Genomic DNA, 13,105 nt, shown 5'->3' on the forward strand with positions numbered 1-13,105 from the left:
GACGTCGTTTTTATTATTATTATTATTATTATTATTATTATTATTATTATTATTATTGTCATTGTTATTATTATTATTATTATTATTTTATTTATTTCTATAGTAGCAGTACTTAACTTTTTTTTTAATTTAAAAAAATTATTATTATTATTTTATTTAGGATCGAACCCGCACAATAGACTGAAGGAAGCGCCCAAGAAGAGCAAATAACACCACTGGGCTATCTAAGTGTCTTGTTTCATGTGGTTCAACATTAAAATACGTACATAAATATATATTTTCTATCACATATATATACAACGAATTTTTTTTATCGGGGGGTTCGGGTGAACCCCATGACAACCACATAAGTCCACCCCTCGTTAATTTAATAACGTTAATTTAGTAACATTTTAATTACGTAAATTTGATAACGTTAATTTAATATACTACTACTACTATCGTTAATAACATTAATTTAAACGTTTTATTAAAACTATAATTTTTTCATTATTAGTATAGTTTCATCTTTAATTTAATATTTAAATAAATAATATTTAGATATATTATATAACTTAAATTCATCCCCTGCTTTATAATATATATACATACCCGCTCGATTTTTTCATATGAGGCTAACCCGCCTAATTAATAAATCTTTAATATTGCTCTTTTTCCGCAATGACAAAAGAAATTAGATGTCATTTTCATCTTTGAGCCGAAAATAATGAAAAAATAATAGTGAAGAGTCATTTAATTAAGGTCATATTTGTGCAGTTTTAAATAGTTAAAGGTCATATTTGTGCACTATCAAAGTTTAAGGTCATATTTATGCATTATGCCTTTAGATTTTAAGCTGGACGCACCCAGTTTTGCGTGTTGAACACACGTTTTGCCACGTAGGATTGAAGGTCATATTTGTGCAATTTTGAATAGTTAAAGGTCATATTTGTGTACTGTCAAAGTTTAAGGTCAAAATTATAATTTGATGTCAAATTTAGGATCATTTTTATGTATTAACTCTATTAAATAATATCAAACTTTAATACATGAATTATTTTTCTAATACACTCTACCAAACTCATAAATGTTGAGTCATAAACATGCATAGAGTTTTTAGAGTCCCACATTTTTTACGGGATGGGAGCAAGAATTCTTTATACAATCTTGAACAATTCTTTCATTGACCGACTTTTGAGGTTGAGTAGGCCAAAAGTACATTTCTTTTATCACCATCCATTGTTCGAGTACTCTATATATTTTGGTTCAGCTCGATCGACATGCACAACTTCAAGAAAATTAGGAATACTCACGAGTTTTTATTCGCCTATTAATCAATGTATTTTGTCACATTTACTTTTATTTCATAATTTCTGCTAAGTGATTGTTTTTTAAAACAAATAATATAATGTGAACAATAGTAGTATTAAGTTTTTTAGAAATTCGGGACACAACTGTGATCGAAAGCATGAAAACAGACTTGTAACGTACGGTGATATTTTGGGATGAACTTTTTTCTGTATCCAATTATGCCAATTCATTTTATAGAATCGTTATCTAACCTTTTGCTACATCACGTTATAGGGCTGTAAATGGTATATGGTGTGGGCTGTTATTTTTTAAAAATTTATCGTACAAATTTTTCTCTTATTTTATTTTATACAATCAAAATTAGACTTTTGGAAATCGTCCCATCATCTCAATTTTTTCTTCGATATCGATACGGTTTGATTAATTTTCGTTATTTATTTATTTTTAAAAAATAAGTTATAACTGCTAGGATATAGAAATATCTTAATAATTGTAGTACAAGATTACATATGATCTGATCTTAATTATGGGAGTGGTAATATTTCAACTTCTTGTGCTAGTACATTTCGTATGTATTGAACGAACCAATTAGAGATGCTTGTTTGTGTTCTGAATTTTAGTAAACAGCTTCTCTAGTCCATTGCATGTGCTTATACTCTTAATCTTGATATAATTATTATGATCTTTGTGGTTTGGTTTATTGTTTTAATCTATTAAAAGGTGAAACTCTTTTATGAGTCAATATATTCCTAATAGGTTGGATGATGACAAATTACTTAGTGAAATATTAAATAGTTGATAGAACCATGTCTCGAACTTGAGATAGAAGACATCCCTTTATGGTTGCTTATAAGTTTTCACGAGAAAAACCTACAGGTGGATTTTATAGCTGTCATGTGAAATAAGTTAAACACTATAAATAAAGGATTAAATTAATCAATGAGTTAAATTTTTCAGAGAATTTAATTTAATTGATTGGTGTCGGTAATTCTAACATGGGGGTTACATAAGATGTAATGGTAGATCTCAAAATTAAATCGAGAAGTGCAATTACAGATTTTTAGTGGAATAATTTGTAATTTATTATGATGATAATTCTTTCATCCGTGAATTAATATCATAATTGAAAGTCTCACTTAATAAATCTGCAGTCCGTACCATTCCGGATTAATTTATCATTTTGAAAAAAGAAAGGAAAAACTTTATAGAAGAAGTGATTTTATTTTAGTTTCTGGTATTCTATTAATAAGGGGAGAGTGAATTAGAAAAATCAGGTTTTATGACTGCATTAAGACCAAAAAACGTTTTGACATTAAACCTATAATAAGGGCAAAAACATTTTTTGGTATAAAAGCAGAAATAAGCGAAGGGCAAAAATGTTTTGCCCCTTTTATCTTTCCTTCTTCATTATAAATTGAAAATAAATAGGGGCTGATTTTTTATTCAAGTTCATCCTTCTTTCTGGAAAATAATCACTTGCCACTTAAGTGTTGATTGAAAAGGTTAACTCAATTTTGGTAGAAGATTGCAGTCCTGGAAAACAAAGCATTGAACGAATTGTGTGAAAGCTTCAAGAGATAAGTTTTCTGACTTTCGTTTTGATTATGTTATCTAGATGTTATGTAAGTTATATTGATCATGTAGAATTATTGCTTTCGCTGTGCATGCTCTATCACTAACATCCTATTATGTATACTTGAGTGTATGACTTTAGCAGAAACTCTTTAGACATTTTTATTATTTAAGAAGTGATGAATCGAGATAAAATAAAACCGACTATTGAAATTTATTTTTGTCTTTCAATCTCAACAAATTATGTAGATAATAAGCGGGAGAATATGAATTATTAATTCAGATTTGTTAGTTTGAAAATTATAGGGGCATAAATATTTGCTCTGGCGCTTATTTGAAACAGTTCAAGCACATATTACATACGTATAATTGAAAAGGTTTAAATATATCTAGACGTGGCTTTCAAGTTTCATAGCAGAACATTTCGTGGAATACACAATTATAAATAAAAGTAACGATGAAGGTTTCATGGACTAAAAGATAAATTAAGCACAAGTGTACAACGACGTACTCTTAAATATTAAAGGTATACAATTTGGATTTTTTTTTTTCTACAAAAACGTTTTCGTTTCATATCAAACACATTTTCAAGATATTTATTGTTCTTTTTCGAAACAAAATACACCTATGTTTTTTCAAAAAATGATTATTCCTGCAACCAAACGCACATATATGTACAAACATTTAGATCTCACTTGAACTCCTCAGCAAATTGTACTTTAGTTTATATTATATGTATGGGGTCTGGAAAATTTAGTAGGCACGTGGTCATAAATTTTAAATAATTTTCATTTTTTTAAAATTTATGAAGTTGGAGTTGATGATAAAGTTGTGTTGGATTGTATCATATTTATAAAGAATATTTGAAATAAATTCATGCTTGAATGTAGTTTTTTAAAAAAAACTTCAAAAGCGAAAAGTGAAGCAAAAAACATATTATAAGTTGTTTTTCAAATTTATATTACATGGTGTTTTTGGTATGACGATAATTTTTTTCATGAAAAATATTGTACAAGAAAAGAAAATAAGTTTCTTATTTATTTTTTATTGATTGGTTAATTAGTAAGAACAAAATATCATTTTAAGAGCGTTTAGGTATAATCTACGCAAATAATTAGACAACGAATCCAACCTCGACCTAAGATCCCGACTCATGCCAACACAGAACCTGACTCTGTAGACCAACCTAAGACCCAACTCCCCACTGTGACCAAGTATCCGACTCCCAACCTCGACACTAGACTCCCTACCCTGATTGGGGACACGACTCATAATCCATATTCTTATCCCGACTTTGACTCCTAACACAGTTTAAGGTCCTGACTCTCGACTTTTGACCTTGACTCGATTTTGACTCCGACTCCTTACTTGACTCGAGTCCTAACTATCGACCCTGACCTGAGACTTGAGTCCTGATCTCGACTCGAGATTCGGCTCTTTACTTCGACGTTGATGGGGGAGCGATCCTGATCTAAGACCGAGTCGGAAGTAAGGAATCAAAATGAGGTCAGTGTTAGGATTTGGGTCAGGAATCAAGATCGGGAGTTGGGTCTCGGGTCTTGATCGAGATTCGCAGCTCAGAATTCAGTTCAAGATCGAGAGTCTGGCTATGACGTTGAAAGCGAATTTTGAAAAAAAAATTTCTTACTTTACGACAGAAAGTAGGGCTATTCAAAAGCGAACCACAACTGATAAGCCAACCCCAAAATTGACTTATTGTCTCATTGGTATTGAGTTATTGGATTAACGGTTGAAAAATGAATTAAAATCTTATAGTTAACGGTTTATTGATGCGGTGGTGGATTACTAAATTTTCTTATTGAATAAACCGTTAATCCGTTAAGGAGTATTATAGTTAATTTTTACCATTAGCTATATACTTTAAAGTACTTATTATTAACCCGAAAGCTCCATTTGATATTCTACTGCTCCTTAAAATTGATCAAACCAAAATATCGCTCTTTAAAGATCAAATCAAAACAAGTTGTTTTACTCTCTATTTTGGACTTTCGATTATGACAAGAAAGCTACATGTTTTATTGGCTAGCTCACAGACATCATAGTTATATGACGATACGATTTGCAAGTTGAATTTCTAATTGATCTACTAGCTCGTTAGTCTGGAGTTTGGACCATATTAGACTTGTCTTCACTTCTAATGTATAAATATGTATACTTGAAGTATATTATGGTTAATATTTTTTAAACAAATATTTATGTGTATGCACCCTCAAAATTTAAGTTTTTATGTATTTTTCACTCTGTTTTAAATTACAATTATAAGCTTAAGTAGAGTATGAAAAAAAGGTTTTATGGGAGATCGATATATTCGCAAGTGAAATTGTGCAAGTGAAAGAAGGGCGCATGAAATGATTGAGCCAATACACCGCCCGTTAACCGTCCGATAATTACTAATCCGAACCGAACCAACCAATATCATATTGGTTGGCTAGTGAATTAGTATATTTAAAAGTCGATATCCGATAAGCCGAACCGTTAAGTATATTTATCCGTACGATCCGCCCGATAAGCACCCCTAACAGAAAGTCATTTTTCTTATATTTTTGAAAAATAAGTCTATTTGAAAAATATCTTCTAAAATATTTAAGCCAATTAAATATGAAAAAAATTAGAAACTGAAAAATATTTTCTTTTATACCAAACATACACATAATTTCAAATTGGGTTTTACATATATATTCATGACGAAACACTAATTTCAAATAAAGTGAAAATATATTTCGAAAAAAGTCTAATATATATTCTCTGTGTTATACTTTGTTTTATTTTTTATTTATAATATTTCAATTTTAATTTTTCACACTATATTTGACCATAAATTAAAAAATAATTTAATATAACCTACATAAATTTAATTTAAAATTATATACTTTATAATTTTTTTGTATTCTTAAACTCCATACTAAATTAATATCTAGCAAACAAAACGAAACGGGAAGGATTAATTCTTTTGGCACGGGGTGTTAATTTCATTTTACTTTTGGTGATGGTATAGAAGTGTGTGTACTTGGACAGGGTTTGCAAATGGAGTAGATGTGATGTGTATCAGGAATGTAGGCCCAGATGACGCATAATGAAATCATTGACTCCGTTATTGTTTGGTGAGAACTCCGTTATTGATGACATGGACTCGTTGGAGATGGCTGAAATGAACGGCAACCAATGGTAATTGGGGTAGGTGTAATACTTATTTGGGTCCTACTTCTACTTTCACGTCATTACTCCCTACCCTACGTACGCAGCTGAGAAGAAGAAAGGGAAGTAACATAAAATAGAAAAGTGTTATGAAATATAAAGTAAAGCAGAACTAGAATAGAGAGTAATTGTTATTTTTTTGAGGAATGATTTATAATGAAGAAAATTTTTTTATTTATAGGAAAAAATTTCTCCTAATTTCTGACTAAGAGACAGATATTTCAAATTCTGATAGATATCAACTAGATCTTGATAAATTTTATCTATATTTTTATAGACATTCACTATAATGTAAATACATTTATAATACCCCCTTGAATATCTGGTTGATAGATAATGTGCTTCGTTAAAACTTACTAGAAAAAAATTCAGTGGAAAAAAAATTTAGTGAAGGAAAAAGAGTACACATCTCTAACAATACGCATATAAGATGCCTCATTAAAAACCTTATAAGGAGAACCCAGTGAGACAAAATCTCGTAAGAAAAAAAGAGTACAATGCGTACTAACTCCCGCTAATGAGAACATCCTTTAGCCTTTGCATTCCGATTTTCTGCATCATCTTCTTGAAAGTTGCAGTTGAAAGAGACTTGGTGAATAAATCAGTCACACTATCACTTGAATGAATCTGTTGCACGTTAATATAATTATTCTTTTGTAGCTCATGTGTATAGAAAATTTTTTATGAAGCGTGCTTCGTTCTATCTCCTTTTATGAATCCTCCATTAAGATGTGCTATGTATGCTGCATAATCTCTGTATAAAATTGTGGGTACATTATCACATTTTAAGTAATATTTTTCTCGAATGAGATGTATCATGGACCTTAACCATACACATTCTCGACTTATTTCATGAATAACTATTATCTCAGCATGGTTCGATGAAGTAGCTAGATAGATTGCTTTGTATATCTCCAAGATATGAAAATATCCTCACATGTGAACATATTGCATGTTTGAGACCAAAATTTATGCGGGTTAAATAAATACCCAGCATCAGCATAACTAACAAGATCGAGACTGCAATCTTTATAATAAAATAAGCCCATATCGGTAGTCTCTTTAGGTACCGTATATGTTTGATCTTATTCCGATGTCTTCTAGTAGGAGTAGAACTATATCTTGCTAACAAATTAATTGAAAAAGCTATCAGGCCTTGTAGTAGTTGCAAGATACATTAGTACATCAATTGTACTAAGATGTGACACTTCATAACCAATTCAGTTCGGTATATTTCTCATGTCAGCAATAATCTATTGCTTTTAACAACTCTCCAAAAGTTTCAATAATTTTCAAGCTATAAGCTTATACAATATAAAGATTATAAATAAGTTATCCAGAAACTTTTATATGCTTAAAACATTTTGAATCCTTTAAAAAAACTTTCATATGAATTTTGTTAAGTGACAATATTCAACATTTCATGAGTTACATCTTCAAGTATCTGAATTGCAAATCAAATAAGTTTTATTCTTACCAAGATGAATCCTTTCACGTCACTTAATAAATGTTTCTACGTTAGCATGCTTAAATAAACGTAGTTTGAATCCTTATAATAATCATTCACAATATTGCGACAATATTGTATCAAAGATATTAATGATATTTTATTTTGTATCGATTCACAGTGTGACATATTATTTGAGATCTCATCACTTTATTATTTTCAGGTGCCTAAACTTCTCATAAGATTTCGTGAAGTGTTATATCATGGGCTTTTTAAGAGCACATTGCCTTCTTATTATGATTATTTGTTCCTTATCCTTTTCAAGGATTATTTCATTTGGAACAGATTGGTGTACCACGCTTCATGCATGCATAGACTTTGTCCTTTAGGAACAGAAAATAAGAGCACTTGCAGCTTAAATATGAAATGCTTTCGGCATTTGACTTGAACTATCTTTTGAATGAGGATCTGATGATAATTCCTAACATATTTCATAGCTGCTTATAATCTCCCCCTTATGTTAGAAAAACTAACATATATCCTCTATCTTCTTCGAGGAATTCATCTTTGTGCATCATGGTATATTCATGCAATGGCTTTCCCTGATAGGGGATTTTTTCTTTAAGCTCTCCCCAACCCATATAAGGTGTTGCTTGCTTTCTCTTAGTCACTAGTTGTATACCGCACATCAAAATTATTAGATTGAGTAGTTCGTTCCTGACCTTGAATCAATTAAGAGGGAAGAAATAATCATAATTTATTGGTCTAATGCATACAAGTGTTATTGTACAACACATAAAGCTTTGTTCTCATTAGTAATGGTTCGGCTATTTATTGAAGGCATTCAATGCTAAACTATCATCATCAAGATATATTGTCTTGATTACACAATTTGAAAATTACGCTCTTAACTCAATTTTATTGAGCAAGAAACTTTATGAATGTCATACTGCTGGTTGACAATATACGTACAAGTGATTATCTTATATCGATGCATCTTAATAGATCACATGACTGGCGAATGAGCCCATATTCACCTTTTATACTTTTCAGATTTTGAGGGATCAAATTCCAACATTAGTTTGTCCAACCAACTTATCATGAGAACAGACAACACTAAAAGTTCATGAAGAATTTTCTAGTTCTTCAATTTATGTTTAATACTCACTATGCACATTTTCGCAAAGTAACAATCGTTCATGTCAGTTTATGAACTTTTATTCTAGTAAACTCCAAATTTACCATGACATGTACTTTTTTCTTTAGTATATTTCAATTTACTATTATATGAATAAATTTCACATTTACTACTTCATAAGTAGATTTCAAAATAACTCTTCTCAATTATTATGTCTCTTTCGGAGATGACTTATGATATGATCACAATTAAGTGCGCGTTTGTATTGATAAGATTTACTAAATATTATCACATTCACCTCAGGGAATGAATCTGTACTTATAACAATCAAAATTCTCATTCCTCGAGAATGAAATATAATCGTGCTTAAGCTTATCAGAATCTTTTTCAACATATTACCACTTCAAAAGCAAATTGAGGCATACATTTGATGTAAAAAATTTTCTCAAGCATATCTTATAATCATAATAAGCTTGTGAAAATATTATCACTTGTGATGATTATTATCATCTTGTCTCTCCATGCTTATATTCGTACATTCAATCGCTTATCTGTTTTTCAGACATATTATGCACTGCTACCACATTCACTTCAGGAAATGGAGCATATTCAATGAGACATGTTTCATGACTTTTCATGAAATACAAATTATTTTGCCTTAGCCATCATTATATCAACAATACGATGCATTGAGATTTAAACTCAATTTCTTATCCATATAAAGGCGTCTTAAGCATAAAACGATGAGACTTGAACCCAATATTTTATCATCATGATACATCGGGACTCTAACCCAATATTTTACCCATATAAAGACGTATGATGTCATAATATCTTGAAACTGAAAATCCAATATTATTATACATTTAATAGTAAAAGAAAATAATATAAAAAAATAACCTTTTTTCATAATTTTTTTATAGTTCCTGGACTAGCATGCTGCCGAATTTCAATTCTCAAGTAATCAAGAAATTAATATTAAAAACAAGAAGACCTTTTTGAATAGTTGTATCCTTACCTTTAAAATAATCCTTGGAGGCATATTCACAGTAATACCGGCGACTATATGACCATGATGATTACCAAATATTATATATAGTACTAATTTCTTTAGATTAAATCTGTTCCTAGCACTTAATCATGGGTGATGGAACTCATAAATTATATGCAATAAATAGAATCATAAGCCGCGATTAGAAATTAACGTGGCACGACATATTTATCTTTCGTAGTGAATACTTAAATCCATTGTTCATGGTAACTCTAAAAATCAAGATTCAAACTTCATTCTGTTTTATAGCAAAAATAGATATAATTTCTCCACATTATCTTAAATAATTGGACTTTTAAGAATAGACAAACTAAGTATTGCAGAAAGATAGATTACTCAATAACATATTACTTTATCTGCGATAGCCGTGTAATAAGATAACATATTAAAGCAACAAATCTCATAAAAGATTGAAACCATACAACACAAACCTCTTGAAACCGTACAATCTGTAAGGCAATGATTGGCATTTTTGGCCAATTTCTCAATTTGTTAGAATTTCGTGCTGATAATGTGTTATGAAATATAAAACAAAGAAGAACAAGAATAGAGAGAGAATAGAGAGTAATTGTTATTTATCTTGAGTGATGATTTACAATGAAGAAAACCCTTCTATTTATAGGAAGAATTTGCTCCTAGTTTCTGACTAAAAGACAGATACTTCAAATACTGATAGATATCAACTAGATCTTATCTATATTCTTGATAGATATTTACTATAATGTAAATACATTTATAAAAAAAAGAATTAAGTTATACTCCGTCTTTTTTTTAAAAGGACCTATATTAACTTGACATATCGTCTAAGAAGATTTTTTTTTTTGAATCTTGTGTTTTAGAATTAAAGTTATGTCAAATATATTAAAATATTCTTTAATTTTATGATCTTAACATGACCCGTGAAAAGTTGAAATTAAAATATTACTAAAAAAGTCATTTTTTAAAAATAGACTAAAAGGAAAATAGGGCACTCGTTTTGAAACGCAAGGAGTATAGATTCTTCCTCCGTTTTAATTTATTTATTTTAATTTAATTAGATAAAAAATGAATAAAGTTTAAATCTTATTATTTTAAACTAAAAATATATATCATTTACCACTATAAAAATAATCTCTCTACCTTCACAAAATATCGTAAAGCTACATACACTCCATTGATTGGTGAATTTATACACTAAAAATAGGCCATGTGATCTCGTGTTCTGTCCACAAAATTATATATATATATATATATATATATATATATATATATATATATATATATATATATATATATATACACTATTAAAAGTGTAAAGGGTGTTAGAAATATTATTAATATTATTTGAACTTTTTGCGCTTCATTAAAAGTCTATGCTTTAGACAAAATCATGTTTTCACCATTTTCCTAATATTCAAGTATTAAAAATTAATTAAATATTTATAAACCTTTTCTTATTAGAAGTCATTAGAATTAATGACAACTAATACCTTTTTCATTAGTTTCTTTCCTTATTAGAAGTCATCAGAATCAATGACAACTAATACTTTTTTCATTAGTTTAAAAATTCTAAATCCACTAAAGTTGATTTTAAGAAGATTTGAAAAATCTAGAAATAAATATGAAAGCGATAAATTAAGAAAAATATAAGAAGTACCAAATTTTTAAAAGTTTTAAGTAAGTAATCAAAGATTTTCTAAAGATTTAATTTTAAAAATAAGAAAATATTTTAAATGTACAAAAAATAAAAAAATAATTGTACTACAAATATGATTCAAATCGATGCGTCTCGCTTAGCCACTAGCAGCAAGAAAAGAGGTACGACATAACAAACACAAAAATGATGATCCATTAACCACTTGAAACTTCTAGTGGTAAAATATTATGTACTTACAATAAAATATATGTTATATTTTCATTATTATATTAAAGTATGAAGGATTTTTGAGAAGTTATTTGAACTTTTTGTACTTCATTAAAATCTCCGCAATAGACAAAATCGTCTAATTTTAAATAATCAAAGCTTACACGTGTGAGATACGTGCGGTTAAACTAGTAATATTAAAAGTGTGAAAACCATTAGAAAAGTGATTCAAACTTTTTGCCCTTCATTAAAAGTTTTTACTTTACACAAAATCTTCTCTTTACCGTTTTCTTATTATAATGTTAAATTATTATTTTAATATTTAATATTTAAAATTAATTAAAATTCTTTTCTATCAAGGTAAGAAGTCACGTTATTTAACATTTTTAAACCAATTAAAATTTACACTACATAATAAAGAACATCTATAATTCTATTAAAATAATATTTATAGAACAACAAAGAAGAAACTAGAAGTGCCAAAATTTGAGGAATTCATAGGTTAATAGAGGGGGAAAAAAGAAAGAGTCATATAGCTAAAAGGAATTAAATATGCTAAAATTTTTAGTAGGAAAAAAAGTGTCCTAGCAGCTTTTTATGGAAAAAGCTATGCATGGAAGGAATAAATTTAATAACCAAGATAAGAAAAAAATTATGCATGAAAAGGAAAAAAAATTTAAGGAGCAAAGATGAGAAAGTATAATAATTATCCTAACATTTAGGACTTTTAATAATTATCCTAATATTTAGGACTTTTAAATTAATTGAAATGATGTAGTAAAAAATTATAATATTTAACACTTCTAAATTAATTAAAATTTTATTTTTTATAAGAAAAGAATTTCTATAATTCTATTTAAATAATCAAATTTTACTAGAAACACATGTATAATTGTTGTACTTCTATGTTTTCTTCTTATTTTGATATTTTGATTGATGATTGATTAAGTTTTCTTCTTGCATTCCTTATCATCATATTTTTTTTCTTTCTTTACTTCTAGTTAATAAATTTAAATATTATATATGTGTTATACATAATTGACAATGAATTCTTCTTTTTAATAATTTCTCATGTTTCTTTTTCAGTTGAAAAATTATACGAAACAAGCATGTTATCGCCGAATGAAGTAGTTGAAAAAATTAAAGGTTTATCTCTTTTCCTTCTCAACTACTTTTTGCGGGAGTAGTATTTCTCCTTCCGACTACCGCAAGTTTTACTCCTTTCACATGTATTGGATAGCTTATAAGTATATTTGTTATATATTTCGATAATGTATAGTGCTAAATTTATTAAAGCAACATCATATAGCACTATTATTATAGTGATTCCAATTCATTCAACTATTATTTTTTTCCTTTTTGATAGATTTTTCATGCACTGTTTGTTTGTTGTATCATATAGTTCATTCTGAAATATTTTGTTGATTGACTTTAGTGTTTCTTTGTTAAAAAAAGAAAAAATAAATTCTTCTTTTTTCAATTTAAAATTTATATTTTATGCAAGTTAAAAGCTTTAGTCAAATTTATGAAATATGATTTTTAGGTTTG

Source organism: Capsicum annuum, chromosome 6, assembly GCF_002878395.1.
Source record: "Capsicum annuum cultivar UCD-10X-F1 chromosome 6, UCD10Xv1.1, whole genome shotgun sequence".
NCBI lineage: Eukaryota > Viridiplantae > Streptophyta > Magnoliopsida > Solanales > Solanaceae > Capsicum > Capsicum annuum.